The sequence below is a fragment of the Ananas comosus genome, linkage group 12, assembly GCF_001540865.1.
Source record: "Ananas comosus cultivar F153 linkage group 12, ASM154086v1, whole genome shotgun sequence".
Taxonomy (NCBI): Eukaryota; Viridiplantae; Streptophyta; class Magnoliopsida; order Poales; family Bromeliaceae; genus Ananas; species Ananas comosus.
The window spans coordinates 11,782,720-11,808,571 of NC_033632.1; the positions used below are offsets into that span (position 1 = coordinate 11,782,720).

Below are 25,852 nucleotides of genomic sequence, written 5' to 3' on the forward strand. Positions count from 1 at the left end.
GAGGATGGAGTGGGTGGTTGATTTAATAGTATAATATAACGGATGAAAATGATCAAACGGTAGATCTAACGGTAGAAAAACTCAATAGTATATATATATTACGCAATATTTCGAGGTGAGGGAGCACTGGGTGGACCAAGTGTACCACATCATCCGTAGACACAATGTGCCGACGTATACGTTACTTGTGTGTATTCAAATAAATTAGATTTTGAATGTTGCAATTTTACATACCCAGCTCAAATCAATCTTTATGAAAGTATGCGAAAAATAAGTAGAAAAAACTTCAAAAACCCCATATAGTTTCGCACTTTTTCATTTTAGTACCCTATGATTTAAAGTGTATCAAAGTTAATACCCTGTGATTTCTCACTTTATCAGTTTAGTACCCAGTGATTTAAAGTGTATCAAGTTAGTACTCTATAGTTTTATTTTTGTATCAAGTTAGTACCCTGTGGTTTTATTTTTATATCAAGTTAGTACCATGTAATTTTTAAACCACAGGGTACTGAAGTGATAAAGTGCGAAACCACAGTGTACTAACTTGATATACTTTAAACCACAGGGTACAAAAGTGAAAGAGTGCAAAACCACATGATACTAACTTGATATACTTTAAACCACAGAGTACTAAAGTGAGAAAAAGTGAAACCACAAGGGGAGTTTTTGAAGTTTTCCCAAATAAGCAATGTGCATATCATTTCAAATAATTTGATCCAAATTAGTTGAACCTTCTAGAAATTAAATTTTGCAATTTTACGACTTGGTTTACCTAGCGATCGAGTGGTCTCATACTCCGACTTACATTAACCATTAATCAATTTTGACTCCACTTAAATATTAGATAAATGACGTCAAAAATCACAAAATTCAGAATTTAAAAAGTTCAAATAGTCTATGGATCAAATAACGCGCCGATTGGCGATTCAATGTGCCAGCGTCGAAAATGGCGGGGAAGTAAATGGCTTTAGTTAATTTACTATGAAAAGTATTCCAACTTACTCCGCAGAAGATATATAACGGCGGCAAAATAAATCTCCATAGTTTGTGATAACTCTTTCGCATTCCCATAAAATTGACGCTAATCCCGCTGAAGTTAGAAGTCTAGAAGCTTCATTTCTGCGTCCAAACAGAGAAGTTGCTCAAAAAGTCACGCAAACAAGTATATTATTACTTAAGAAACCTGCAGTATTTTCTTCAAGTGAATAAAAAACAAGAAACCCATATACATGGTGGATGGTGGAGATTATTTAATGACTCATTTCACATGCAATGATAAAGAAGTAACAAATAAGAATTCAACAAATTAATTGGTATATATCCAGCGGAAATGAAACTGCATTCTCGTAAGATTGAGAGGGCTCTGAACCTAAAAAATCGATCTAATAGAAAATGATCCAGAAATAGTTTTACGAATAAGCACAAAATAGATCATTCCGTAAGCAGCTAATAAATCACCTTAAGCACGGATATCATTTTCCCAGTTTTTCTGCTAACAAGCAATCTTTCAATGATCTGCTAGTTTTGGGGGAAATCTCCGAACGCAATCGAACTCATCAGCTCGATGTGATCTTTGCGTCTGATGTATATATAAAAATCCATGTGAGCATTCCAGTTTAATCCAGGAATAAAACTAACCATCCCCTCCTCCTACTTCTATTCTGCAACTTAATCCAGGTATGATAAAGTTATCCCTTCTCCATTCAACAGAGATATTACAGGAATCTGAACTAGTATATAAAAGAGAATATTAAAGTTTTAATTAATTGAGGTGGAATGTGATATGAGGCTTATTTGGCCCGACCGGAGCTTTTACAGATACGTTATTTGAGTAAAGCTGTTCGGAAAATTACTAACGATTCTTTTCATTGAAATCACTCCAATAGCTTTTCGGGCCTAAAACCTCATTTTACAGGGGTATACATGCAAATACATAAGTTATGCAGGGAATAGAAACTAAAGTAGAAGATGTGGAAGCTTGAGATTGGCAAGGGAGGGCCATGGCTCAAAAGTAAATTTAATCACCTTGGAAGAGAAATTTGGGTGTATGATGAACAGCTCGGATCGAGCGAGGAGCGAGAAGCGGTCGAAAACGCGCGCAAAGAATTTTGGAGGAACAGGTTCAGTCAGAAACACAGCTCCGATAAGTTGGCTCGAATGCAGGTATCTTCTCCATCTACACCTGCATGCTCAAAATATATAAGCATGGTTACAGTATAAATTCTTAGCGAGTTTTATAGGAATTTACATATATATATATATATATATATATATATATATTAATTTTATATATAAATATATATATTATAGTGTGAGGCTACTATGCTTCTGAAAGCACGGAGCCTTCCGTGCTTTCAGGTTGTTTTCGATGTTGCGACTTTCGAACCGTCGATCGCTCCGTTAAACTTGATCTAGAATATTTGAAGTACCTAGAAAATAAATTTTACGATTTTTCAATATCATTTGCCTAGTGATGAAGGGTTCAAAATCAATCATTTTAACGGCCGTAGTGAGCCGTTTGCAAGTTTAACGGTGTAGAAATATCCAAATCACGTGAAATTTTGATAAAAATTCTTTATACTACATAAAACAAGATCAATATCTTTGATCTAAATTTTAATGTTATATTATCACGTTTGTAAGTTGATTTTGAGCCCCTTCGTTCACTAGGCAAATAATCGAAAATCACATAATTTATTTTCTAGGTACTTCAAATACTCTAGATCAAATTTAACGGAGCCGATCGACGATTCGAAAGTCGCAACATCGAAAACGACCTGGAAGCACGGAAGGCTCCGTGCTTCCAGAAGCATAGTAACCTCACTCTATATATATATATATATATACCTGCAACTTATAAACATATAATAAACCATAGTAATATATATACATATCCCTTGAATTTGCAGTTTTTTACGAAAAGAACCCTATATTAAGTTGGATAGGTTTTCTATTAGAAAGAGTTCTCTAAAAAGGGGCACTATTGTAAGTACATATGATTATACAGGTGAGAGGTATGCTCCGGGAGGGCACATATGAAATTTAATATTTGTGAAGATACACGTGTAAATAGAGAATTTTGCAGGGATAAACATGCAAACATCTCAAACTGTAATTAATAGATCACACAAATGTTGAGTACCTGAAAAACCCGAAAGGAATCAGCTTCACAAGTTTGACGTTGAACCAAATTAAGAAAAGAAAAGAAGAAGCACAAACATCTTTACTTCTTGATCCAAAATCTTTTTTTTTTTTGTTTTTGTTTTTTTGCAGTTGGCTCAAGAGAATAATCCTTGTGGTATAAAGCCAGAGAAAATAACAGCGAAAAATGATGAGGAAATCACGGAAAGTGCAGTTTTAGCGAGACACTCAGAAGAGGAATCAACTATTTTTCTAGCATACAAGCATATGATGGGCATTGGCCTGGAGATTTTCCAGGACCACTTTTTCTAACTCCCATTCTGGTAAGTACTTAAATTACTGACTTAACAAAGCTTTCAAGGAATTTTTCAGTTTAGTACTCCAATTATAGATTATTTTTGAATACTTGAATTGGTGGAAAGAAAATAAAATGTAGAACAATCAATTAAGCAATTAATCAATTGATTAGTGTACTTTTTCATTTATTACAGGTTATAGCGCTATACGTAACTGGATCATTAAACACTGCATTACCATTGGAACATCAAAAGGAGTTGCGGCGTTATCTATGCAATCACCAAGTAAGGGTTAGAATTTTCAGCTGATTAAGCATTTTATAAGGCCTTGTTAGGATATGCAACATGAAGACTAGATTATATCATGCAAAGAAAATTCAGCATATGAGATAGGGTCAGAAAAAGAATAAAAAATGGTCAGAGAAGTTTGGATTTCAATTTTGTCCTCATAGGTTTACTCGTAATAATTTAGTCCTGAAATTAGCACTGCGTAACAACTAAGTCCTTTTTATAAGTGCCATTTTCTACCAACATTGGGCTTCTTTTCATTAGATAGAAACTCCTTGGGACGAAATTGTAACCGAGATCAAACTTTACGGAGAATATTGCAATTAAGACCAAACTTAAGAGTAACAGTTGACGCACTATGAGGATAAAATGAAATCAGCAGAAGATTCCGCGACTGAATTGTTACAGTTGAAATTCTAAGGATGAAATCGAAACTCAGGACAAAGTTCAGGGACTAAATTTGTATCTCACCCTATAATACAATGTATATTCAGAATTCATACAATATAAAATAAGTTTTAACTATAAAAAGTACTCGATCAAGTAAAATAACACACATATCTATAAAATCAGCAATTGTAATAAAAAAAAAAATCGCCAGAATAAGGATGGAGGTTGGGGACTCCATACAGAGGGAACGAGCATTATGTTTAGCTCTGCACTTTGCTACACTACTTTAAGACTGCTTGACGAAAAAGCCGAGGGTTCTGGACATGGCGCCATGGAAAAAGCTCGAAAATGGATTCTTGATCATGGTGGCGTAACACTAATACCAACATGGGGAAAGTTTTGGCTTTCTGTAAGTTCTTTTCGAAAAATATTATGTACACCTCAAAATGCACCCAAAATATTATTAATAAGTCAGCATTGTATACATTATAGATAGCAATATTACTATTAATTTATTCAGCAATTACTATGCATACAATGCTGACTTATTAATAATATTCTGAAGTGTATTCTGAGGTACGTATAATATTACTTGTCTCTTCCTAACCTAACCTCACAACTTCATCAGAATAAAGGGGGAATAAAAGCCCTTATTCCCCCTTACTCTGCCAACGGTCATCAGGAACAGCTATTCCCTCTTAATGGGGCTAATTCTTGAATAACCTACTGAGAGGGGAAAATTACTGTTCTTTACCTTCATCTATAATAACTATTCTCGTCTTTGATCTTCCTCAAATAGTACTATTGCCTAACTAGTTTTTTATATACTGTCTACTCAACTAATTAACTTCTTAATTAATTAACTGATTTCAATAAAGCCAGTCAGAACTCGAATATTTTTGGAACGTTTTTGAGAGACTGCCAAACAAACAGAAAATTTTGGAAAGATTTTAGTAATTAAATTGATGTTTAAATGATGCATAACAATCCAGGTACTAGGAGTTTTCAAATGGTCAGGGGTAAATCCAATCCCACCAGATCTTATTCTTCTTCCTTCCTCACTACCCATTTATCTAGGTATGTAATTTATCCATTTTCTTTTCACAGAGGAAAAGAAAATTATTTCTTTAAACACTGGATTGCATATTAAGTGCAATTTCAGCATTCCATGTTTAATCATGTGGTTTGACGTTTTTTTTTTGGGGGGGGGGGGGTCTTATACTTTCCATGATGGCATTCTCGCTCAATGGATTTCAAATGCTTCTTATGACATACTTAAAACTTGAGAATGTTTGATTTTTCTTCGTACTGAACAGCTTATCTAACACAGGACGACTTTGGTGCCATTTTAGACTAATCTACGCTCCCATGTCATACTTATACGGAAAGAGGTTTGTCGGTCCTATAACGAAAACAGATCTAGAATTGAGAGATGAGCTCCATAGTCAACCTTACCAAAGCATAGACTGGAACAAAGCATGCAAGATGTGTGCAAAGGTTTGTTATTTATTTATGTTTAGAAGATTCTAGGGCAATTCTCACGGGAGGGAGAGGTGGAGAGAGCGGAACCAGGTGCGGGGGAGAGGGAGCTCGGTGAGGGAGAGGTGGAGAGGGCGGAACCAGCTGCAGGGCAGAGGGAGCTCGGTGAGGTGAGGGCTGCAAGAAAGCCCGCCGGAAACCCACCGGCGGTGCAGATCCGCCCTTGGATCGCACCAGGGCTTTCGTAAACCCACAAGATTTGGAGAAACCACGAGCGCCGACGGCCGGAGGCGAAGGGAAAGAGAGGACTCACGGGAGGGAGAGGTGGAGAGAGAGGAACCGGCAGCAGGAGAGATGGAGCTCGGTGAGGTGAGGTGGAGAGACAGGAAACGGCTCGATCCACGTCAAGTGGGTGCAGGGGTGCAAGAAAGCCTGCCGGAAACCCACCACTGGTGCAGATCCGGCCTTGGATCGCACCTTTCGCAAACCCACAAGATTTGGGAAAACCACGGGCGCTGACGGCCGGAGGAGAAGGGAGGGAGAAGACTCACGGGAGGGAGAGGTAGAGAGAGACGAACCCACGGCGGGAGAGAAGGAGCTCGGTGAGGTAAGGTGGAGAGAGAGGAACCAGCTGCAGGATCTCGGTGAGAAAAAGCCAGAGAAAGAGCTCGGTGAGGTAAGGGGAGAAGAAGCCAGTAGGGGTATTTTTGGAAAATTCCACTCAAGGGGCACACAACGACAAAAAGGGGGTGGGAACTGTTGTCCCCCCCCCCACTTATCCCGATGGTGGTGGGAACTGTTGTTCCCACCACCTAAAAAGTTGTTTGGGGATAAGCTGGGGGATTAGAGCTAATCCCCCAGCTTATTCCATTCCCAAACACTGCCTTAGTGTAGAACTTGGAGTGCTACCTCATGAATAATATTTAAGGCCGGAATGACACATATGCTCTCAGAGATGATCAAATAACAAGGTTTATTAGTTATCGCCTTATTCTGATCTAAAGAGCTATGAATGTGCTATAGTTCTAAAAAGATACAATTTCATGTACTTAGCAGTTNGGGGGGGTCTTATACTTTCCATGATGGCATTCTCGCTCAATGGATTTCAAATGCTTCTTATGACATAGTTAAAACTTGAGAATGTTCGATTTTTCTTCGTACTGAACAGCTTATCTAACACAGGAACAACTTATCTAACACAGGACGACTTTGGTGCCATTTTAGACTAATCTACACTCCTATGTCATACTTATACGGAAAGAGGTTTGTCGGTTCTATAACGAAAACAGTTCTAGAATTGAGGGATGAGCTCCATAGTCAACCTTACCAAAGCATAGACTAGAACAAAGCACGCAAGATGTGTGCAAAGGTTTGTTATTTATTTATGTTTAGAAGATTCTAGGGCAATTCTCACAGGAGGGAGAAGTGGAGAGAGTAGAACCGAGTGCAGGGGAAAGGGAGCTCGGTGAGGGAGAGGTGGAGAGGGCAGAGGGAGCTCGGTGAGGTGAGGGCTGCAAGAAAGCCCGCCGGAAACCCACCGGCGGTGCAGATCCGCCCTTGGATCGCACCAGGGCTTTCGTAAACCCACAAGATTTGGGGAAACCACGAGCGCCGACGGCTGGAGGCGAAGGGAAGGAGAGGACTAATGGGAGGGAGAGGTGGAGAGAGAGGAACCAGCAGCAGGAGAGATGGAGCTCGGTGAGGTTAGGTGGAGAGAGAGAAAACGGCTCGATCCACGTCGAGTGGGTGCAGGGGTGCAAGAAAGCCTGCCGGAAACCCACCGCCGGTGTAGATCCGGCCTTGGATCGCACCTTTCGCAAACCCACAAGATTTGGGGAAACCACGGGCGCCGACAGCAGGAGGAGAAGGGAGGGAGAAGACTCACGGGAAGGAGAAGACTCACGGGAGAGAGAGGTAGAGAGAGACGAACCCACGGCGGGAGAGAAGGAGCTCGGTGAGGTAAGGTGGAGAGAGAGGAACCAGCTGCAGGATCTCGGTGAGAAAGAGCCAGAGAAAGAGCTCGGTGAGGTAAGGGGAGAAGAAGCCAGCAGGGGTATTTTTGGAAAATTCCACTCACGGGGCACACAACGACAAAAGGGGGTGGGAACTGGGAACTGTTGTTCCCACCGACCCCCCTCACTTATCCCGATGGTGGTGGGAACTGTTGTTCCCACCACCTAAAAATTGTTTGGGGATAAGCTGGGGGATTCGAGCTAATCCTCCAGCTTATTCCATTCCCAAACACTGCCTTAGTGTAGTTAACTTGGAGTGCTACCTCATGAATAATATTTAGGGCCGGAATGACACATATACTCTCAGAGATGATCAAGTAACAAGGTTTATTAGTTATTGCCTTATTCTGATCTAAAGGGCTATGAATGTGCTATAGTTCTAAAAAGATACAATTTCATGTGCTTAGCAGTTAGCATTTTGAGACTATTTGTTCACAAATGTAACATGTATTGTCTCTGTCTATTATTTAGCACTAAATATGTGCTTTCTAGATTATTGGTTCTTTTGCTAGTAAGAAATACAATTAGGACTTATTTCCTTTCAATAATTCAAGCATTGTTAAAGTATGTCAAACAACCACGTTTCTCTAAAAGCTTAAGATACTAGAGAGCGGTGTTTTTAATATTTATATTCAACAATTCCTCTCATACCTGGACTCGAGACTTTTGATAGGCCCAAGGCGAGGATTTGAATTATACGGGAAGAAATTAAATAAATCTAAAGGCCCGACAGGACTCAAACTCAGGATCTGATGCTCTGTTACAATATTAAAGTATATGAAACAACAATTGTTTCATATACTTTTAGGTAGCACGGTATCAGAGCCAATTCTAAACCCCTTCATTTTGTGAGATTGTGGTTTCAATCCCCACTTTCAACAAATAACAGGTTAAATTCTCATTATATAATGAGTTAAATCTCCATCTTCTATCTCACCTATCAATTCCACATACCTTTCATATTCATTATGTACGTGAGTAGGGCTTTTAATATATATTCCTGAAACCATTTCTTGCTAGATTGATCTTTTAGGTAACACTTCTCAAAATACAATTACAAGGGAGTAGACTTACACAGAGCTCTTTTGATGAACTTGAAACTACAGGAAGATCTCTACCAACCGCACTCGCTGTTTCAGGACTACTTAGCAGAATTCCTTTACAGGATCCTCGAACCTCTATTTGCTCATTGGCCCCTTTCCGTTTTGAGAAAGAAGGCACTGCAAGAGATAATGCAATACATACACTATGAAGACGAGAATTCTCTGTACTTATCTGTTGGAGCTGCACAGAAGGTAAGTAACAGCTAAGAAATCATATGTGTGAAAAAAAAGGATATATATATATATATATATATATTAAGATTTCATGATGCAACATTGCACAAAAAGATATTCTTCCAGGGGTATATATGTAACTAAATACTGAAGAGGAGAAAAAAAGCCTCATGCTCTAAACGATATACCAAAAGGATTGGTAATATTCTGAGTCTCCGACATACTGCTGAAATAAAAAGAAAGAAAATTTCATTAAACTTAATCCATGTTGATCACACAACTTGATGAATCACTTACTCAATGCAGACCTTATGCATGCTTTCCTGCTGGGTGGAAAATCCAAGTGCAGATACATTCAAGTTTCACCTCGCTAGAATACCTGATTATCTATGGGTTAGTGAAGATGGCATGAAAATGCGGGTAATTTCTATAACTTAATTGATGAGATCTTCTGTGAAACATTTTACTCGTATGAGAATTGTGACTACAGAAAAAAAAAAAAATATTCGCCTTAATAGAAAATAAAAAAAACTATTTGACTAACTCTTACTCAACTTGATGCCTATTTTGATCTAGCTCCTGGAACAGCTTCTCTAATATGAGAAGCAGCAAATAGGCATGTGATAAACACCAAGTGTAGAACTTCTGCTACAATGGGAAGCTGAAATAAACTTCTAAACCCCAAAAGCTAGAAGCAGACTAGGAGCTTCTACTGCAGTTGGAAATGGTTAGAATTACACGGGCGGAAACGTTTTTAGAGCTTTCTTGAATAGCTTTACACAAAAAGAACTTCTGCAGAAACTCTAGAGAGGCTGAACGAACGCTTTAATTTAGGTTCTAGTAATGGTTTGATGTGGTTACCATCTATTTGTAGTCTTGTGGGAGTCAGTTGTGGGAAGCAGCTTTGGCAGTCCAAGCAATTTTAGCATGCAATCTCGCAGAGGAATGTGGAAGCACTTTGATGAAAGCACATGAATACATAAAAGCTCACAGGTATTATCCTACTTAACTGAAGCTTCTTAACTTACAAAAGACAAAAATATACGGACCCCCTCCACCCTTAAAAGAACAAAAACTATACGCTATTCATAGAATTAGTGAGTGAACTCTATTTTCTGGGATTTGATAACATTTAAATTCAGAAAAACCTTTCATGACTTAGACGGTTTCTTTCTATATCTTACTGAGGGAACATTCTGTAACTTTCTTAACAGAGACCGTCAAATCTACAATATGCTAGTGAAATCAAATAGCATGCCATTTAGGAGCTCGAGGAGTTTTAGAATCACCTGTATAATTATTTTGTTCTTTTTGGGGAGGTGGCAGTGTCGGTGGGGTTTCATACATTATAAGCCTTCACATTTTCTTATATGTTGGCCTTTAAATCTACCACTTTTATGTGAAGATTTTGGAGAACCCTTCCGGCGACTTCAGTGAGAAGTTCCGACATATGTCTAAAGGTGGTTGGGCATTCCAAGTCGCCAATTATGGATGGGCCATCTCAGACTGCACTGCAGAAGCTCTTAAGGTCTAGTATCAAATTCAATAACACATTATTAACCACAACCATGAATGGCCATGTGATTAGCACATATGATAGTCACAAGTTTGGCATTTAAGATTAAATTCAACATGGTTGAAGAGTTCAGTATTCGGGAAAATTTTAGTGAACTTAAAAAAATTTCGGAAGTAATTCAGTTAAGAAAACAAAATTATACAACATAAAAATATATAGAAGTAGAATATGTCATGTAACTTTCTTTTCTCCTTTCAATTTCAGAGTACAATAGATAGAAGTCAATATACTAAATTTTATACTTTCTTGTGAGTTTCTCTAAACATACAGATACTAATAAAAATTCGTGTTTCCGTTACATACACAGAGATGGCTCGCGATAAATCAGCAAGCAATCAATAACAATCACAGGGATAAAAAGAATGCTTCATAAATTTCGATTTATCTTTAGTGGTATTCTCTGTGCCTAATGATAAGTAAACTTTCTACCTACAGGCTATACTACTGTCATCAAACATTTCGCCAAATATCGTCGATGAGAAACTGGCAATGGATCGCATCTATGAAGCAGTGAATTTCATATTATCCTTACAGGTATTTCATTCATAACACAAAGTATTAGTAGTAGTGTAATCAGTAGTAGCGTCAGCAGATAAAAAGGAAAAAGAAAAGAAAAGATCATGCGCTTGCTAGCCAATCCTCATTTTAGTAAAAGAGCTTAAACGATTACACAACTGACACATTATTTTTATAAATTTTCGGACAATACAGACAATCATAAACCATAATTGTTGTCGACATTAATCGAAATTTTCATTATCCAATTCTCGTATTGACAAAGAGGAAATTTAAAAGCAAAGTACACGAATAGACCTGCCAATTAAAACATTACCTGCGATTGCATCTGACCATTTAATTATTTTTTCTTCCAAAACTTGATAAAACAAAATCCAGCTTCTTCATATATGAAGAATCGACTTAAAAGATGTCACTCATGATCTTTGAACGATGCATACCAGCTCATCAAACAAGTAAAATAATCAGAAAGAGGTGGTATTACTAAACACGTATGAGATCCTAGAAAACAAACAAGTTCATCAATCAAACAAGCCCTCAGCTGTACATATATATTTTTTTTTCAAATTTAAATTTTAGGACAGGAAGAAAATTAAACCACAAATAAGAGGAGACTAAAAGGTAGTGGTTTCTGAATGCAATCCCCCGTAGACATTCAACATAGGCATGTTCAAACAAAAAAGGATATATACCTAATTAAGTACCACAAGAATGCATCGCTAATTTAACCAATTTCATCGACACAAAAGGCCAATTTCATCGACACAAAAGGCGATGCTTTACTTATGCTAGTTATTTCATGATAGAATGGCAACGGTGGCTTCTCAACATGAGAGTTGACTCGCTCACATCCATGGATAGAGGTATCTTCTTTCGTAGCATGAGTAATACATTTCTGAAAATTTGTCCACAGCTTGAAATTTTTTAATTTCAAAGGACAAGGTAATTCAAATTTCAAAATTTTGGTAGAAAGTGATTCACTTGATATGCTTCCAGATTTAATTACTTGATTGATCCTTGAATTACAAAGATATAGAGCACTTAATAGTTGAAAACAGATTTTGATTATTTGAACCTCTCAGAAAGTGAAGAGATTGAAATTAATAAATATATATATATATAGAGTAGGGCTACTATACTCTTATGAGTATAGGAGCCTTCGTACTCATAAGTTGTTTTCGATGATGGAGCTTCCGAACCGACGATTCACTCCGTTAAATATGATCTAGAGTATTTGAAACTTCTAAAAAATAAATTTGGTAAATTTTCGAAATCATAATAAAGTCCATTAAGTCGGCATAAAATGAACGGTCAAAATTGAACGACGTCCTAAAAATGGATGATCGGATTCTTCAATTTAAGAACGGAGTTATTGATCTTTATCTATGTAGTGAATAGAATTTTCTATCAAAAATTCAACCAATTCCGATTCTTTTACACCGTTAAACTAGCAAGTATCCTATACCGGCCGTAAAAAATTGTCAATTTTGTGACCTTTTGATCGTAAGATAAATGATGTCGAAAAATTATAAAATTTAATTTCTAGAAGTTTTAAATGCTGTAGAAAACGTTTAACGGTATGGATCGTCGATTCGGAAGCTCTATCATCGAAAACGACTTATGAGTACGAGTGCGATCATACTCATAAGAGTATAGTAGCCGGACTCTCTCTCTCTCTCTCTCTCTCTCTCTCTCTCTCTCTCTCTCTCTCTCTATATATATATATATATGTTTTTTTTTCCATTTTCTTTTGTTAACCACAAAATTGCTGCATATAACTTGACCAATTAACTGGTGCACAAGGCTTTCTATTCTTTTACACCACATTATTTGATATAGTTGAGGTAAAAAAAAAAAAAAAGTTCATCTAAAGAACAATCTCTAGTGAATTGGAAGGTCGAAGAACCTGTCCTCTTATCAGAAAAATGTAATACTAACTGTCCACCTTTAAACAGCTAAACAAAACCTCAAAAGAAGGTACTCTTAACATGACAAATAATTCTTTTAGTATTTTATGACATGAGACACACATGAGACAATCTAGTATGCAATTTGCAAACTTTGTTTAAAAAGCTAAAACTATCAAATTAAGATTTTCTAGTTGACTAGGTACTTGCATTGATTATTATTCTTGGGTTACTGTTCTCAGTGTTTCAACACCTCAGAGATATTTGCAGACTTTATGTTGGACTATCAGTAAGCCATCCCAACATATGTTAATAAATAACTTATCTCGCGTATATGAAAAAATGTACAGAAACCCCTTCATACATATATATAGACCATTTTGAAGCACATCCCCTAAACTTTTCATTTTTTGAATTGCATCCCCTCAATTTTTGCTTGTTTCGATTTGAGTTACTTCCTTCAATTGACTTTGGATTTTGGAATCCTCTTAAAGTAAATGGTTCTAGCAGATATCGCATGTTAACCGTTAGCAGAACCCACAGAAACATTAGCTGAAAAGTGCAGAGCTTCTGAATCTAACAAAGATCGGCATTAAACTTAACCGAATCTCCAATTTAGAGAACGAAAATAACCATCAAAACAAGTAAAAGTCGACCAGGTGTTAATCCGGAAAAAAAAAAAAAAAGAAGAAGTTGAGGGTTCTATTTCCAAATGGTCCGTAATCGAGGGGCTTTCTGTACATTGTTACGTAGAAATCATCCGAAGCTAACAAAAGGCATCACAGGTATGTAGAATGCACATCATCAGCAATCCAGGCATTGGCATTATTCAGAAAAATGAATCCCGAGCATCGGAGGAAAGAAATAGAAGTATGCATCAAAAAAGCAACAGAATACATTGAAAAGGAGCAGAAAGATGATGGATCATGGTCAGCTTCTTTATATTATTCATCGAATAGAAGTTACAAAACATATGCATCTCACTACCCAGTAGATTTCACATGTTTATTTTGACAATAAATTAATCAACAAGGTAAGTATGAATATCTTCTATAAAATTCAACAAAGTGAATCTCTTCCTAAAATTTCAAGGAAAATCCCTTTTCTTTTCGTATAAAAATCTTTCTCTTTCATAAAAGTTCCTAGTGAGCATTTTGGAGATTTTAGTAACCTAGTCTTCTTCAAAAACTTTATTTTAAAATTAGATCTGTTAAAATTTTATTTGTAAATATAATCTCCGTTATATCTGTAGGTGGTGAAAGCGGTGAATGGTTCACCGCATTCGTCAAATTTTTTTATGGAGAGAGAAAGTGGTGAATGATTCACCGCTTTTAAAAAGGATATACGACGAAAGAATGAGAGAGAATGAAAGGGAAAAATAATAAAGGCGGTAAATGGTTCACCGCATTTAAAATAACTTTTAGTTTTAAGTAGAGTTATGAAAGCGGTGAATGATTCACCGCATTTAGAAATCTATTTTTAATTATTTTTTTTAGAAGACTTATTTTTATAATTGTAAAAATTGATAGGATTATATATAAAAAAAAATTCGAGCATTTTTCAGGGGAGTCTAAGAATATTCATGTACATATAAACACTCTATGCTGTAGGCTTCATATGCAACTGAAGTGTGCGAGTATAAAAATTGTTATCATGATATTCTTTGACTTCACAGAAAGATACTCATTACGGACTTAAAAACTCAAAGCCAAGAGAAACATAATAATACTAATGGGTAAAAAGAGATTCTTAGGTTTGGATCATGGGGAATTTGCTACACATATGGGACATGGTTTGCAATAGAAGGTCTAGTTGCCGCTGGAAAGAGCTATAACAACAGCACAAGCATTCGTAAGGCTTGCGAGTTTCTCTTGTCAAAGCAGCTACGTACCGGCGGGTGGGGCGAGAGTTATCTCTCATCCATAAACAAGGTAAGAATTTGGTATATATATTTCCATTAAGTTGATCAACCCTAGTGCTAAAAGAATAATATTATTTTGTATTTTTTTTATTGTCTGTCCTTAGCTTTAGTAAGTTAATTATTAGTTTCTCATTTTCCATCAGTAGGTTTTAGAGGTTTCTTTATAGGAGAAGAACATGTCATTATATTGTTAGCTGAAACAGGTGTACACTAATCTAGATGGCAAGAAGTCCAATTTGGTGAATACATCTTGGGCAATGCTGGGCCTCATGAAAGCTGGGCAGGTTAGTCTAGAGTTCAAACAGTAACAATTGAGGTAAATACTAGTTTAGAGATATTAACATATATATAAGCCCACCAAATTATCTATCTACAAATAAATCCCTCTAAAATCATTTTTTTTTAACGGACACCCTTCAAAACCTAAAATTCTTACATATATACCCTTGCACTTACAGAAATACGCCTCTTTAACGAAAAACTTCCAACACAAAATCAACTTCCTCCAATAAATTGGATAACTCCCCAAACTTCAACTTAATGTATTATTATAAGAAACTCCAATTTCGAGGGGTAAATATGAAAACTCAGATTGTAAAAGGGTATAAATGACAATAAATGACCTTTGAAGATATTCATGTAAAAGCCCCTTGATGTATTAAAATCTTGGAAGTGCAACCATGGTGTATCCAGTTAACTCTAAAGATTCTGCCATGCTTTTGATAGCATATGAACAGCCCAACACCTTATTAAAACCTCGCTACATGTCATTTTAAACAAGAGGCTGTAAATCACTTTAATTTCTTGTTCCGTATAATATATATTTTTTCTTCCTAATATTCATTTTGCTATAATACATAAAATTGCAGGCTGAGAGAGATCCTACTCCATTGCACCGCGCAACAAGACTCCTAATCAATATGCAGCTAGATGATGGAAACTTCCCCCAACAGGTAAATCTTTTTTGTGAATACAACCAATTAGCAACGATGTTTTCGTTCTCTTTCACATTTCTTCTACTATTTGAATATTTCCTAAGCCCACAATGGTACCTTCAAATTGATACAACTGACCCTATTATCGAACACTAACAAAAAAAAAAAAAAAAACCAAATTATAAGTCCTCCCTTACTATGGTTTCTTGATCTTGGTGCGCTAACTGTTGTATATGTACTGTGGCAGGAAGCGACAGGGTGCTTCATGAAAACTGGGACCTTAAATTACGTGACGTACCGCAACATCTTTCCCATATGGGCTCTCGGAGAATATCGGAAACAAGTGTTCAACCCAAAGAGGTCCTGATTGTCTCATATGGCAACTCTCCGAGTTAACTCAAACTTGATGCAGGGTTCAAAATAAATGAATCATGAAGCAGCCAGCTAGAAGAACATATAGAATGGTGCGGTAGATGTCTTACAGGTGTAAATTTGCCACATTTTTGTTTAAATAATGTCACATGTATACCCTTGCAAAATTATCAAATCTCATAGCCCTAAAGACACATAATTTTCACATATGGCACTGGAAAACTAGAGAGCTTGTTGCGCCTTGCTATTGTGACAGCTTCTTTGCTCCGACTAGCTAGTAGGCATTTAGCAAATGAAAATTTGTAAAGTTCCATAGTGGCGGGGCATTAGTGCTAAAATGGATTTCTGAGGCCCAAAAGCCGAAGCTCCAAATGGGGCTTCTGCTTCTGCCGCATCAGAAGCTGTTAAGGGATCTTAAAAAATTTAAAATCTTTTAGTGCTTTTTCGAACATCTTTACCCAAACAACACAAAAGCTTGGGTAGGGCCTTGGAACAAATAACAAACAACAACAACAACAACAACAAACCCTACCCGTCGTTGAAAGAAGTGGGAATTAGCTTATAGCATCGAAAATTCAGATCTTGAGCAAAAGAAACCCATTCAAAATTTTAGGAAGAACTTTGCTTCAAAAGCCCCAATTCGGCATAGCACATTTACAGTTTACTACCCTATAGTTCAAAATATAGCACTTTTCCCTACTGTAGTTTATATTTATGTTTCCGTAAGAAGCTTCCAATAAAAAAAACGTAGCAAAGTGCTACATTTTATAGATTGCAGGGTGGTAAAGTGTCACACTTTTACCACCATGTGGTTTATAATACGCACTTTGCTATTCTTTCTAATGATGGGTCCCCAAAGAAAAATAGAACAAAAACCATAGGAGGACAAAATGATATACTTTAAATCACAAGGTAGGAAACTATAAACGCACTATACCAAGAGGCGTATTTTGAAGTTGCTCCTAAATTTTGTATTTATTTTATTGTTAAAAGCAAAGAATAATTAAATGATTAAAAAAAGGGGCCTAAAAGGGGGGGCATAATTGACTGCTCATATAATGAACCTGGATCAAAATAGATGAAAATTATTACTACAAAAAAATCCACTTCAATTGAAACAATTTTAACAACATATCACAACTTTTCACTGATTGAATCAGCTCCTAATTTAAGACGAGAAACACACTAAAAACGAAGCGGAGAAATGAACTTTCAACTGATTAAATTAATTCAATTGGAAACATTTTAACTAACATATCACAACTTTTGACTACTTAAATTAATTCAGTTGAAACCATTTTAACAACACATCACAAATTTTAACTGATTAAATTAACTCCTAATTTAAGACGAGAAATGCAGTAAAAAGAGATCAATTTAGCTCCTCACTTAAGACAATAAATACACTAAAAATAGATGAAAATAATGTTGGTTATATGTCTTCTTTTGTATAGGGCATAAAATTATTTGTTTGGCCCATAAGGTTTTATGGACTAATATGCAAAAGAGACATGAGTATGAAAGTTGGTTCATGGCACACCAGGTCTACCGAACAATTTAAAGTATGAATAAAAGACTTTCATTGGACAGAGAGATATATATGCTTGTGTTTCATGCATGCATGCATGAAACACATGTTGCCATAATTGTCAAAAAGCCTATATATAGACTAATTAAGGAAAGTTGACAATTGAAGTTGCAAACTTCAATTGTACAACTACATGTATGGCTTTATAAGGCTTCTCACTCCACAGATAAAGGCACAAGAAGAAGCACAAGCAACGAGTGAATTAAATGAAGTATTAGGAGAAGCCTGGAAACTTAATTAGTAGCTTGTTGAATTTCTCTTTTTTTGTAACAAGAGAAGGGTGGTAGTAACCATAAGACTCTTGTATTAGATTGGAGAGAAACATAAAGGTGTGGGCTTGTATTTTTTGTTTTCTTCATATAAAGGATACATCTCTCGCTCTCCCCGTGGACGTAGGCCACTTGCCGAACCACGTAAATCATTGTCTCTTTTCTGTGTATTTCTTTTCTATTATTTTTCGCTATTTCTTTGTTCGTGTATTTTTGTTGATAGCACATGCAGGACGATCCTAAGCCCCAACAAATAATTACTACTAAAAATCCATTTCAATGGGAACCATTTTAACAACATCTCACAAAATTTTAATAATTATATTAACTCCTAATTTAAGACGAGACATGCACTAAAATTAGATGAAACTGATTACTACAGAAAATCCACTTTAATTGGAACCATTTTAACAACATATCACAGCTTTTTACTTGTAAATCATCCCCTAATTTAAGACGAGAAATGCAGTAAAATAGATCAAATTAGCTCCTAACTTAAGACGAGAAACGCACTTAAAATCGATGAAAATAATTACGACAAAAATCCATTTCAATTGAAACCATTTTAATAACAGACCACAACTTTTAACTGACTAAATTAGCTCCTAATTTAGGGCGAAAAATGCACTAAAAAAGATTGATTTGTGCCCTTTTACTGCGCGATAACAACAGTTAATGAGTAAAAAAAAAATCTCAAATTAAAAATTTAACCTCTTAGTTGAAGGCGATTTGGATCTTCCTCTTTTTCCTCTCACCGCTTCTTCGTCTTCGTCTTCAGTTCGTCTTCGTCTTCAGGGTTTCGATCTTAAGGAGTGATTCGACTTTTTTAAGCGTTCCTTGTTGGTGATTTTTGTATGGAAGTCCACATTTTATACCATTTTGAAGAGTAGGCCCTGTTAGTTGTTTTGAAAAATAGTAAATGAACATGTGTACTGGCTAAATTACACCATTGGTCCTCAAACTGTGAACCCTTTGACACTTTGGTCCTCAAAATTTAATTTACTAAAATTTTTAATTTATGCTTTTCGAAATTATTATTATTATAATTAATCCTACAATCAAATTTCGTTGATTAAATAATAATGTATCGTTGATGTGATAGAAATATAATATTATTACAATTAATAACATAATAATAATAATAATTAAAATAAGGTAAAATTCAAATATCACTCATATAATTTCGCACTTTCTCACTTCAATATTTTTTAGTTTAAAGTATATCAATTTAGTATCATCTAGTTTTTTTTTTTTTTTTCTTTCTGTCAACTCCTCCGTTAACATTTCATTAAATTATATATAAAAACATTCAGATATCTCACCTAGGTTTATTGAATATTCACTTTAGTATCTTTTAGTTTTAACTTTATCACTGATTTAACGAAAAAAAATTAGCAGAGAAGATAATAAAAAAAGAAAAATGAAAGCACGGGATATTAAATTGATACATTTTAAACCACGTGATACTAAAATAAAAAAATACAAAACCACTGGAGAGGTATTTGAAGTTTTTCCATTAAAATATTACATCATTACTATGATAATATTGTACTTTGCTTAGGTGGTATAATGCCATACTAGATTACTCAAAATATGAGACTAGTGTATAATCTTAGCAATAACATAAACACAAAACGGTACAGATTATTGATCATACAATTAGCAATTTATTTCCAATTTTTTTAGGAATTAACAAGCGATTCTTAACTTGATAAGAAAGAATAAGCTCAATATATAATCATTAACAAGGAAAGGAGAGAGAGAGAGAGAGAGAGAGAGAGAGAGATGTGGATCAATGTCCATCAAAACTTTAATACAAGATAATATGTAAACATTGCGTTCCGCATCGAACCTTCGTAGGCGTAAACAAAAGTGTATAACCGAAAAGAAACCAATCGAATCGCAAAGAAGTTACACTTATACGTGACCGTCCTCGTCCTCGTCCTCGCCGATCGAAGCCTTTACATTTTCGTTTCGTGTGGTTGCAGGAGACGATGGCGATTCTGCATGCTGCTGATACATATCGGAGTCTGGCGAGGGGACGAACAACTTATTATGCTCCAGCGGGGGCTCGCTTCTGCTTCTCCCATTCCCGGGCCTTGTTCTTCTGCTTCTAGGGTGGGCCGAGACCGGGGTGGGGGCAGGGGCAGGGGCCGGGGCTGGGGCCTTCACATTTTCGTCCTCAATCTTATTTGGGTGACTCTTCGGTTCCTTCGGGACCTCGTAGAGTGTCACTGCACTGCTGAAGCTCTGAAGAAGCATGTTTTCTCGGCTCTCGGGCAATTCTTGAAGGCTTTCTAGGATTTCGACCACTTGGGTCATCACCGGACGGCCTTTAGGGTTTTGGCTGAGGCAACGGTAGGCCAGGTTGGCGACCTCGGTAGCGACACGTGTCGAGTATTGGCCGTCCATTCTCGGATCGATGATTTTGAAGAGCTTTCGGCTGTGGATGAGAAGTGGGCGAGCCCACTCGACAAGGTTATGCTCTTCGCCCGATGAGCATCTCCAGCAGCACGACGCCGAACCCGTAGACGTCGCTCCTCGCAGTCAAATGGCCTGTGGAAGATCAAACAATTACCTTCATCAAGAGCAGTCTGAAACAGCTATCAAATGGTCTATGCAATACTTTGCTCTTTGACCATTAATAGATATCGTGAATTATTCATATAACACAATAAAATGCCTTTTTTTTTTTCTGAGAAGACTCACCAGTCATCACATATTCAGGAGCCGCATATCCGTAGGTCCCCATGACCCGAGTCGAGACATGGGTTTGGTCTCCCATGGGCCCCTCCTTTGCGAGGCCAAAGTCGGAAAGTTTCGCATTGTAGTCCTGCGAGGAAAGGGAAAAAAAAAAGTTTGTAGTTCAAGTTGACATATTAGAACAGCTTTTAACCTACATTTTTCGACAAAATCATCTACTATCATATATTCCCTGTAAAAATTTAGAACTATTTTATGTACACCAACAAAAGTGCTATTTATTGCAAAAAGGAAAACAAACCAACTTAAAGTTGGAGAATTATTATCAAATCAAATACATGGCTGAAATTGGTTTCTGTAAAGGTTTAAAAAGAAATTCAACTGAAAGTTTACATACATAAGAAATTAAGTTTTCTAAATCTCTACATAATGTATTTGATTTGATAATAATTCTCCAACTTTAAGTTGGTTTGTTTTCCTTTTTGCAATAAATAGCACTTTTGTTGGTGTACATAAAATAGTTCTAAATTTTTACAGGGAATATATGATAGTAGATGATTTTGTCGAAAAATGTAGGTTAAAAGCTGTTCTAATATGTCAACTTNCCAACCGCATCTAGCAAGATGTTTGATGTTTTGAAGTCGCGATAAATTATGGATCGTTCCGCTGCATGAAGATAAGCAAGCCCCTTCGCAGCACCTAGGGCAATCTTCATACGAGTGGACCACGGCATCGTAAGGCAAACCCCTATGAAACATTCAAAGAGTGAGAAGAACGAATTATGGAATCTTGCATTAACAATGACCATTGTTTGTAATTCAATTTTGCTCTGCGAGTTGTCGTTCACTGTATTCTTCTCTGCCTTTCGACAATTTGTATCTTTTATTCATTCATACACAAATTGCTATATTTAGTTGTCAGTGACATCGAGGAAAGCAAAAAAATTTCGTGTTTTACTTCTAAGATTGCATATTCTAAAATCATGTCATGAACCATGATTAAAGGAAAAAAAAGAAGTTACACTATTGAGTACTGAGAACTGAAACATACGTCGAAAGAGGTGCTTTTCAAGGCTGCCACAAGCCATGTACTCATAGACAAGTAGTCTGTGGGTACCCTCGCAGCAGTAACCGATAAGTTTGACCAAATTAGGATGGCTCAACTGCCCAAGATAGTTGACTTCTGCCTGGAAAAAGTGAACAAAATAGAATCAATCATCAATCAGCAGTCTTAAACCTACATAAATCAAACATCTTGCCGCCATCAATTTAAATGAGAATCCAGAGGCCATCCAATTCCCGGTGGAAGTTGGTTATGTACTAGAAAAGTGCTTTAAAGAGGTATATTTCTGTTCGTACAATGATATATGTATATATATATATATATATATATATATATATATATATATATATATGAATGTATATGTATATAAATAAATTTTGCAGGGGCATGTACGTAAATATCTCATTAAGCAAAAAGTATATTTGTAAATGAAAGATTAGAACAACCTTGATTCTTTGCCAAAAAGAAAAAAAAGAAAAGAAAATTTTACCAGCCATTCCTTGTCCCCCTGAAACCCATCCGGATTAAGCATTTTAACAGCGACTTGTGTTGATTCAAAACCAGCCCTGACACTCTCATCAATGACTCCTTTATACACAATACCGAATCCGCCCTCCCCGAGAATCTGATCTGGCCGAAAGTTCTTGGTTGCCGCTCTCAACTCACTGTAAGTGAATATGTTCACATTTCCATATCCAGCTGTTTGTCTCAAGTCTTCCACGTCTTTTGGCGGGGCCAAAACACTGACCACCGCTTCAGAACCGGATTTGGCTTGTTTCAATGAGGAAGCGGATTGCCCCAATATAGCTGAGAAAATTTAATGAAGAAAATTAGGAATAGAAAAAATGGTTAATATAGTTTATTTTGCAACTATTGGGTTATGAAGGGTTAAAATGCAGGAAACCCACTAATAAATATCAGAACTTTTATCTTACCACACTTGCACATAAGAAAAGCAGTAGATATTGCCCGATGGATCAATTTGATGGAGGAGGTAAAGTGATAAAGAATTGTAGTTTAAGCCTGATAGATTTGGAGGTAAAGTGATGAAGAATGGGGACGAACAAATGTAAGATTTATCTTTCCGGGGGGTAAAAGTGAAAACAGTGATATTTGTAGGCGGTTTCCTGCAACTTAGTTATTATAGTCTATAGCAAGACATATCACACAATGAGGTCAGAGACTCGGTGCACATGCTCATTTCTTGCATGTATGTAAAATTTTTACTTACAATGTCTCTCACATGTTACAAATCACATACTTGTGCACTACAGCCACATTACCAATCGACAACTCATAGAGTTCATAAAGATTCAACATGAATTAACTTTATAATGCTGCCATGTCCTTTCGATGCTTAGCTTTTACTAGGTTACTACAGTATTTATCTCAGCAAGAAAACAAGTGGGAACTAAGATACAGTTATACATTTCACCATGAGTTTGTAATTTTGCATAATCAATCTGTCAAACTAGGACTTCGTTGAACTAAACTGTATTCGAACCAACATTGTATTCGAACCAACATTGGTCATATTTGTTTTTATTAAGAATGGGGAGAACTTGCATACTCCACTCGCCTCATTTTAAGAGGGACATGAATCCTCATGATTTATAAAATCAACCGATTTTCCTCTTGGTGCAAATTTCATTGTTATCAGTATTAATATATAGAATAGGGAGTATTCATAGAGTCAAATACTCTATTTACTTGACTTCGAGTTTGGTAGAAAAATACTAGAATACATAATAAAAGAAAATCAATCAGTTTATAAAAACCAAAGCCTATCAATCAGTTTATAAAAATTCTAGAATACTTAATATAACAAATCCTCATTTCCTACACAATCTGTAGGTCAACTATCAAAGGTCAAAGGCCCGCCCCCCCCCTCAAAAAAAAAAAGAGAAAGAGTGAGAGAGCAAATCCCGTAGATACTGACCACAAGCATATTGAGGATATACAAATATACTTAAAACAGGACATATTCTTATCACCAATTTAAGACATGCCAACAACTCTTTAATTAGTTTTACTCTCCTCACCCACCCTAAATGATCTTTTGCTTGTTTCTTACCCTGGGATTGTTAATTTGTAGCAGCATAGTTGCAGTTTCTCTTTTTTCTTCTACTTCTTAAACTAGATTTAACCTACATATCACACAAGCATTAAGGAAAGAACACTTTAGTTGCTCCTAAACAAAAAAAAAATTCTATTTATATCCTGACTAAATTATAGAAATTGGCCCAGCTTGGAATACTTACTGATTATAATCTTTTCTTCATACCCATTAGTACATTACAATGACAACACCTAAACTCATAGTTAGGCCCAAACTAACATAATTATTCCATAATTCAACCCTGTTAATTAGATCTAACAACTTTCCTTTTTAACAGAAATTAAAATCTAGGTAAAATTCATAAACAAAACCCACTAATTTTTCCCCCATTAAAAAAAAAAAAAGAAGCCCACTAACTTTTCTCCTATCTTAATTCAGACCGTAAAGCTTGATACAATGCAAGAGCTCGCTAATTATCCCAAATCATGAACTTATATTTTGAAATATACTAATGAATTTTTGTTGTTTAATTAAGAACACTCAATTCTCATTTATTTTGCTATAAACTACTTTAGTCCATTGAACAGGGAAATTTGTTAAGATTAATGATCACATTAGCTATTGATCGATAATTATTTACAAAATCCACATTTCAATCACCAAGATAATAGTTAAGAGCCATGAAATTTGACAAAATTGTAGACTAATTTAACGAAAATCCCGATTTCAATTCACCGAAATATCTCAAATCGTGACAAATGGAAGTTGACAGGGTCTACTTCAAAATGGCCAAAAGCAAACGGGGGTCTCCCTCCATTTTAACCTCTAATCTATATGCAAGAATTAGTAACTTTTTCTTCACCAAATCAAGCTTCGTGGATCAAATTCAAATGGGAAACAAGTTTTAGGTGTTTAACGGGATCGAATTACACGAAATGTTGGTGAGTTTTTTATGATTTCAACCCATAAAAAAAATCAAATAAATTTGGAAAAAAAAAAAAAGCTCCAGCAAAACAAGATCAAGTGAGATTTCCTCGCCAAATCATGCTTCGCTGACCGAATTCAAATTACAAACAAGTTTTTGGCCAAGCGGGATCAAATTACACAAAATGCTAGTGAGATTTCAACGGATTTAACCCCAAAAAAGAAAAAAAAACAAATCAAATCAAATAAAGTAGAAAAAAGAAATTGCATCAAAAAAACCAAGATCGAGAGCGAGACGAGCCAAATCACCTTGCCTCCTCTGGTGCTGGAGCTCCTCCAACGACAAGCACCCGCCCATTATGGCGCCGATCCCGCTCAAAACCCCCCCTCAATCCACGACCCCCATCGCCGACTCCTCAGATCCGATCCCAAGCCGCACCAAATCGCATCAAATCGAATCCCCTCTCGACCCTTCTCGCGGAGAAATTAGGGTTCGAGAGATCTCTCTCTCCCCCCTCCCCTCCTCGTATCGCTTTTTCTTTTCTTTTTTTTTTCTAACTATTTCTCCGATTATTTTTGCATAATTATTTTTAAGAAAAAAAATTAAAAAAAATTAAAAAATAATAATATAAATAATTAAAAAGAAAAAGAAGGCGCGGAGTTCGCTGCGGGAAATGATGAGCGGAAAAGGAAAGGTGCCCGTTGGGTTTAATAATTATGCGGTTTAGGGAATGCCCCTGGAGTTTGTTATAATTACGATATTGCCACTGAAAGGACACCATTACGGCGTACGCTTGTTCCACCGAAAGCTTGCGAAGGTGAATTTATTTTTTTTTTGGAGCAATTACTCCGAAAAATTTTGGCGAATTTATATAAAAAATTTATCATAATCGGACCGAATTTTTAGAAAATTGGCCAAAATATTTTTTTTTCTCTTCTTTTCTTTTTCTCTCGTTCTTTTTTTTTTCTTTCTCTCCGAAGAGGGAGGCGGCGGAGGAGGTGGCCTGCCTCGCCTCTGTCTCACGCGTCCTTGCCCTCGCCCTCGCCTGTGCACCTTCCTTTCGCCTTTCTTGCCTCCGACCATGCTGAGGCCGCATCTCGACTCTCTCTTTTTTTGTTCTCTCCAATCCTCCTCCA

The 25,852-nt window shown here is 36.3% G+C and overlaps 2 pseudogenes; one reads left to right on the forward strand and one right to left on the reverse strand.

The window, feature by feature from the left end:
• LOC109717989 lies at window positions 1,969-17,392 on the forward strand (annotated as a pseudogene).
• On the reverse strand, window positions 19,752-25,310 carry LOC109718460 (annotated as a pseudogene).